Source organism: Herpailurus yagouaroundi, unplaced genomic scaffold (assembly GCF_014898765.1).
Source record: "Herpailurus yagouaroundi ecotype Mexico unplaced genomic scaffold, PumYag 67623, whole genome shotgun sequence".
Taxonomy (NCBI): Eukaryota; Metazoa; Chordata; class Mammalia; order Carnivora; family Felidae; genus Herpailurus; species Herpailurus yagouaroundi.
Genome location: NW_024420424.1, coordinates 6,368,965 through 6,376,055, shown reverse-complemented (window position 1 = coordinate 6,376,055; position 7,091 = coordinate 6,368,965).

Here is a 7,091-nt window from a genome sequence, read left to right as displayed (position 1 = left end):
CTCAATGGGAAGATTAGTTCCAATGAGCTCGTCCAAGATAACCCCAGTAGCAGAGGTGAAAGTCTCCCAAGGATGAACTTTTAAATATTTAAATTTGGGGGCATCTAGGTGGCTCAGTTGTTTAAGTGTCTGGCTTTTGGTTTTAGCTCAGGACACGATCTCACAGTTTGCTAGTTCAGGCCCTGCATCGAGCTCTGCACTGTCAGTGTGAATCTGCTTGGGATGCTCTGTCTCTCTCTCTCTCTCTCTCTCTCTCTGCCCTCCCCTTCTCGCTTGCACGAGTGCTCTCTCTCTTAAAATAAATTTAAAAAGTAAAATAGAAATGTAAACTTGATCATATCACTCTTGCTTGAATCCCTTCAATAGTGTAGAAAGGTATTTTCAGCTGCAAGCAACAGCATACTCGATGAAATGGGGCTTAAAATTTAGGGTTTGTTAATTTCAACAATAAGAAATTGTAATAGTGATGCAGGCAGGCTGGGTCCTCAGACCCAAAGTGGTCCCACAGGACCAGCCAAGAGGGTCCTTGGCTTTGCTCAGGATAGAAATCAAAAGTGAGCCAGCAGGAAGTGAGAGCAGAGTTTATTTAAGATAGAGCACATACAGACAAAGCATCTGGGAGACTTGGAAAGTAATGGAGCATGAGTCTCATCTTTGTTTGGGGTCTGGGGTTTTTAGTGGGGACGATGGTCTGGTGTAAGTGTCCTCCCAGGTACCCAGGAACTGGTTGAACAAGGATAAGTGCTCAGGTGTCCTCCACAAGTCACTTATACCTGGAGTCTTGGTGTCAAGGTGTTTGGAGTCACTGGTCTTGGAGAATGTTCATGAAAACCTCACCTGGTCACTCCTTAGATGTTATCCATTGTGCTGAAAGACTCCAAAGAAATCATTAACTCCTTGATCTTTACAAGGAGGACATACATCAAGGCATGCATGAGGCAGGGGTGTAGGTTCTAGCAAGACTAAAAGCAGGAGGGGTGCCTGAGTGGCTCAGTCAGTTGTGTCCAACTCTTGATTTTGGTTTGGGCCCTGATCCCAGGGTTTTGGGATCGAGGCCCACATCAGGTTCTGTGTTGAGCCTGGAGCCTGCTTGGGATTCTCTCTTTTTCTCCTTCTGACCCTCTCCCCTGCTTGCATGTTCTCTCTCTCTCTAAACAATAAAAAAATTAAAAAATAATAAAAGAAGAAAAAAGAGCAAAGAAAAAATAGATTTTTTTATGGGGTCCCTTCAGTTTCCCTGTCTCATTAGGGCAGTGCCATGGTTGGTTAATTCAGTAGGTCATGGATGTCATCAAGGACTCAGTCTGAGTAATAAAATACCTCAAAATTTAGTACCTCAACACAACAAACATTATTTTACAATTTTGGTGTGTCATGAAATTGTAAACACCTAAGCTGGGTGGTCCTGGTTCAAGGTCTTTCATGAGACTGCAGTAAGGATGTTGGCCAGAGCTGCAGGCATCTGAAGGCTTGAGTGGGCCTGCAAGATTCATTTCCAAGATGGCTTATTCACATGGCTACTGGAAGGAAGCCTTACTTCTTTGTTGGTTATTGACAAGAGGCATCAGTTCATAACCATGTGGGCCTCTCCATCAGGCTGTTTGAATGTCCCCATTACATGGCAGCTGGTTTCCCCAGAGTTAATGATCTAGGAGAGAGTAAGAATAAATCCACAATGTCTTTTAAGACCTAGTCTTGGAAGTCACACAGTCATTTCTATCACATTTTGTTTATAACCAGGGTGCAGGAGTACAAGAGCACCTGGATCTGGGGGTCCTAAATATATGAGGTTCAGCCACTCACTGCTGACAAAATCCAAAGGTAGAGAGATGAGTAGTGGTGAAACAAGAAAGGGATTTACTTCAGTGAAACCAACACTGGGAAGACAGTGGACTAATGTCTCAAAGACTGTCTCCAAAGTGCTGAAAATACTCTTTGGTTTATACAAGGAAAATGAGGGACAAAGGTCAGTGGGTACATGCTGGTGGGCAGTAAAGGTCAGGTCAATCATTGACTTTGGGTCAATTACATGGGGTCTTGCTGACTTAGGGCAGTCTTTATTGCTTGAGGGGGTATTTTCAGTTACCATCAGGGGATGCTTTGCCCACAGGATCTTTTGCCTGAATTAAGAGATAAACTGGAAGGAAGAACTTAATCAATTATAAAGCACACTGAGGTCAAAATGAAGGTACTTGAAGTCTTCTTTCATGTTCATCAGAAGTGAGTCAGTAAGTATAGCCCACATTCAGGGAGAGGGAATCAGGCTCTGCCTTTTTAAAGGAAAAGTATCAAATAATTTGTGGACATATTTTAAAACCACCATGAATTGCAAACATAATGTTCTCATAGGACAGCATCCCAAGCAAGAATTTAGGAGTATGGGGGAAAAAAAAGGTTTGTTCCTCTAGCTGCTCTCTCTTTCATCAGAAAGCAAAGTCCTTCCCAGAAAGTGTCAGTTGACTTCTTAGATATCATTTGCCTAAATTCAATAAGTGCACATTCCCAGACCAGTTCATGATAAAGGGGAATGGGATTACCATGCTTAGATTTATCCCCAGAGGTTGTGAGATAAACCTACCTTCCTTGAGTATTTGTCTTGAGCCCAATAATCAAATTAGGTTTCTATTAGCAAGGAAGATGGTAGCTATGGAATGGCTGCTGGGTAAGCAACAGTGACTTTGACAAATGGATTCTCATTACTCTTAGGATGAAAATTGCATGTTTATCATGGTTATAAGACCTGAAGGATCTGGTCCCTGCTTACTTGCCTAGCCAGTATAATTTTAGGTCTTTTTTTCCAGAAACATTGGACTTTTTGTGTTTTCTCAGACTCCTTTCCACCTTAGAATCTTTGCGTCTCTGATGGTGCTTCAGATATATAGTGGATAAAGCCTCCTGATCTTGTCACTGGCTAGACCCCAAGACCTGACTTTTACTGTTTACCTGCTTGTACCCACTGAACTTTGCCTTACACTTTTCCTTAAGCTCTTCTTTCTAGCTTATCTCATAACTCAGGCAAAAGACCCAACGGGCATAGCATCCTGTGATGAAAACCAAAACTACCCTTCAAGCAATAGCTAATGCTTGGACAACGAGTTCTGGCAAGCCCCTATCGCCCAGACCATTTCAATCTTAAACCCCAACTCATGCCTTGTCAGAAGGACCATGGAATGACTGACAGTCCCCTTTACCTCATTATTATACTAAAATCTCCACCCAAGATGGAGCAGAAGCTTCATTTACAAATAAAATTTAGTTTGTGTGACAACTCCACCTGGTGTAGTTTCCATCTGTGACTCACCAAGGAGCGAACTCATGTTATTTTGGTTACAATCTTTACAAATTTCAATGTTCTCATCTGCAAAATAGAGATGATAGTACCTACTTCACGAAGCTGTTGTGAGGAGTAATGAGTCATATATGTTCAGTCCTTAGCACATGACTGGAATACAGTAAGTACTCATTAATTGGGAAGCGTTGTTAAGTTCAGGCTGTCAGATTTTATGCTTGTTTTGCTTTCCTTGCTGACACCCTTGGTTACTATTCTATCTTATCCAGAAGGAAATGCTTCCCACTACCACAGTAACCCAGGGGGAATGAAGTAAATGCTAAATGTACGCAGAGATGATCATGGAGAGGCCAGGAGTTCCAACTGGGTGTCAAATGTAGGCTCATTTGGAAGCAATTCCATGGAGGTTTCCCAAATATACATTGATAGGATTGAAAGAAAGTAATATTATGTTTATTTTATGACTTTAAATTTGTATCTCAGTACCAATACATCATAAATTATTATTTCCTACTGTAGCCAAACCAATGTGAGTTCCTCCTTGGTGAGTCAGAAACTGTATCAGGTTGAGTTGTTGCACGGAGAAAACTTTATTTGCAGCAAATAAGAAGAACATGGGGAATAACTTCCAAAGCCATGACTCTCTGAGCAAGGGTGAGTTTATTTAGGGTTATTTATTTAGGGTTAGGATGACTATTTAGATAGGGAAGCCTTGTCATCATATGCAGAAATGGGCACAAGGTTGCCCATGTGTCTTAAGGAAACATGCCTATACACACATTGTATGTTATGTAAATGAGGCTTATGCTCCTCCTTGGATGGAGATTTTAGTACTATAATGAGGTAAATGTAGTTGTCAGTCATCCATGGTCCATCTGTGTAGGTGTGAGTCAGAGGGGTGATGCTCAAATTTGTCTGGGTGATCTAGGCCAGCTGGATGTCTTGTCAAGGCAGTTGCTATTGCTGGAGGTTCAGTTTCACTTTCCATTTGCCAGAGTTAAGAGATAAGCTGGCAAGAAGAGCTTAAGGAAACATATGGGACAAAGGCCCGTGAGTACAAGCAGGTGGGCAGTAAAGGTCAGGTCTTGGGGTCTAGCTGGTGACACTTCATTTTACCTTGACCTTGAGTACCATATGTGGAAAATTTCTGTTTCTGACTCAGATTACTTCATTCTATGACCTGAAACTGTGTTTCCCTCTTGGAGGGTGTCAAGCCAAAAGATACAACCAAGAATAGGAAAAACAAGAGTTTCACTTGCAACAAGTAAAGGAGAACACTGGGGATATTTCCCAAAGCAGTGTCTCCGTAAGAACAAAACTGGGGAAGTTTTAAGCTAAGGGTTCATGCATATTCATGAAAGGGCTTATGCAATGGGGAATTCAGCAAGCAATTTGGGAGCAAAAGTCATGTCAAGGTGACAGAGTCCAGGTCAAAGTTATGAGGGCCAGCAAGGATCAGTATCATCAATTCTCTGGCTTTTCTTGGTCAGTATCTGACTGCTCAAAAAGGATTTAGATCATTTAAAGATAAGTCAAGAATGTTTGTCAGGTAGGGGTGCCTGGGTGGCTCAGTTGGTGAAGCATCCGACTTTGGCTCAGGTCATGATTTCACAGTGGGTTCCAGCCCCGCATGGGGCTCTGTGTTGACAGCTAGGACCCTGGAGCCTGGAGCCTGCTTCAGATTCTGTGTCCCCTGCTCTCCTTGCCCCTCCCTTGCTCACACTCACTCTCTTCTTCAAAAATAAATAAATTAAAAAAAAAATAAAAAAAAGAATGTATGTCAGATCAATCTTTACTTTTGAATCAGCACTGGGAGTTTTACCAGTGATTTATTGTCCTGGATATGATTAGGTTATCTCCTGGCCTAGTAGTGGCTTGTCTTTACGTTCTTTCACATAAAAGAAGGATAGGGGCCTAAAATGACTTTTCTTACGTCAAGAAAGCTATTAAGACAGGGAAACTGAAGGACTCCATAAAAATCTGCTTTTGTTCCTTTTCCTGCATCTATTCTTGCAACCTCACCCCACTTTACACAAACCTTGTAATGCAAATCATGTTTGTCCACCTTCAAAGGGACAGGAAATTAATGATTTCTCTAGAATAGGTAACATCTGAGGAAGGACCAGGTGAGAATGAAAGGAAGAAATTATTATATGCATAGTCCAAACCACTAGCGCTAGATATCTAGATACTAAGGCCCCTTGACTCCAAGGAATAACACCTGGACCCCGGTCTTTGTTCTAACCGGTTCTTGCTTCCTGGATGTCTGAGGGGGACACGTACAGCAGACAATCACCCTCAATGAAACCCCCCAGGAACCGAAAAAGAACAAAGATGAGAGTCACGCTACTTTCTTTTCCAAGTCTCCCAGATGTTTCGACTGTATCTGCTTTTTATCTTTAATGAACTCTGCTCTCACTTCCGGCTGGGCTGGCGGGCGTTTGATTTCTATCCTGCCCAAAGCTAAGGATTCTCGTGGCCGGTCCTGCAGGAGTCCTTCTGGGTCCTCTGGCCCAGTCTGTAGGCATCACTACATCTGGTCTTTCTTTTCCCCAGGACCCCTAACTCTGTTTACAAATCCAGCCAATTCTGCAAGCATGTTGGACATGGAGTACCTATTTCCTAGCAATGCTGTCTGTATTACAGTATCATTATGTTACAGGAGGGTGGCAGAGACGCTAGTCCTTGTCTCACGGAGTCGAAGAATAATCTCCAGAACAAAAGTGAGCAAAACGATAAGGTTTACTGAGGGAAAGTATAAAGCTCTCCAGGGTGAGAGGGGTCACAATTGGGTAGCCGCTGAAGATCTTTGCCCCTGCCTTTTTAATCGGGACCTTATCATGAAGTTTGTCAGACTCCACGCATAGCACTTAGCCCAGGCAGGTCCCTAATACATTCATCTTACCTTTTTTTTTTTTTTTAAACAATTCTCTGCTGCTGCTTCTTCAGCCTCCCACTTGTGCTGCTTCCTACCTCCCTGAAGGTCCTTCATCTCTCCCTGCCTAATGTTAACCCTCTCCCTATTCAGATATATGGACTCTACATCTGGACTGCCTAGGTTTGAATCCACTACTTGCAAGATCTGAAACCCTAGGAAAGTTACTAAACCTCCTTCTGCATCATTTACTTCATCTGTAAAATGAGGAAGGCAATACCTACTTCCGAGTTTTGTGACCATTATTCGTTAATATATGAAAAATGCTATCTATTTGCCATTAGCATTAATTGTGTCAAAACCGGAACAAAGACATTGCATTTTTAATTATAAAAAAGGGGAAGCTCGGGGGACCTAGGCCATTCCCGAATTCTGAGAGGTCTCAATTATTAAGGTCAATCAGCAGCCTTACTTAGAATTCCGTTTTAGGCAGCCAGGAAACCAGATTAGTTTTCCAAAAGGAAGTGCCCTTTGCATCTATCCTGGTAGGGCTGCCAAGAATTCCGTGGGGTGGGGGGCGGCGCTTTTCCCCGGGCTGTGTGGGGTTTGCTGGGCGCTGCAGTTGCTCCGGGTGGGGCAGCTGCAGGGCCCGGGCGGAGGCCTTGAGCCTGTTACTTTCGCCACGTCCGCCTGGAGCACCACACACTACCCTTTCCTCCCGCTGCCGACCGCGCGGCGCCGCCTCCTGCTCCTGCCCTCAAATCACAAAGGCCTCCAGCGGCCTGCTGCGTGCTGGACGTGACAAATTAAAACCTCACGTCCCACCAGTGTCCTCGCAGACAGACAGCGCCTCAGAGCAATGGCAGGGCGTCGGCGCCTTCTAGCCTCGGCCAATAGTGGCTGCTATGCGCAGCGCGCGGGAGGGGA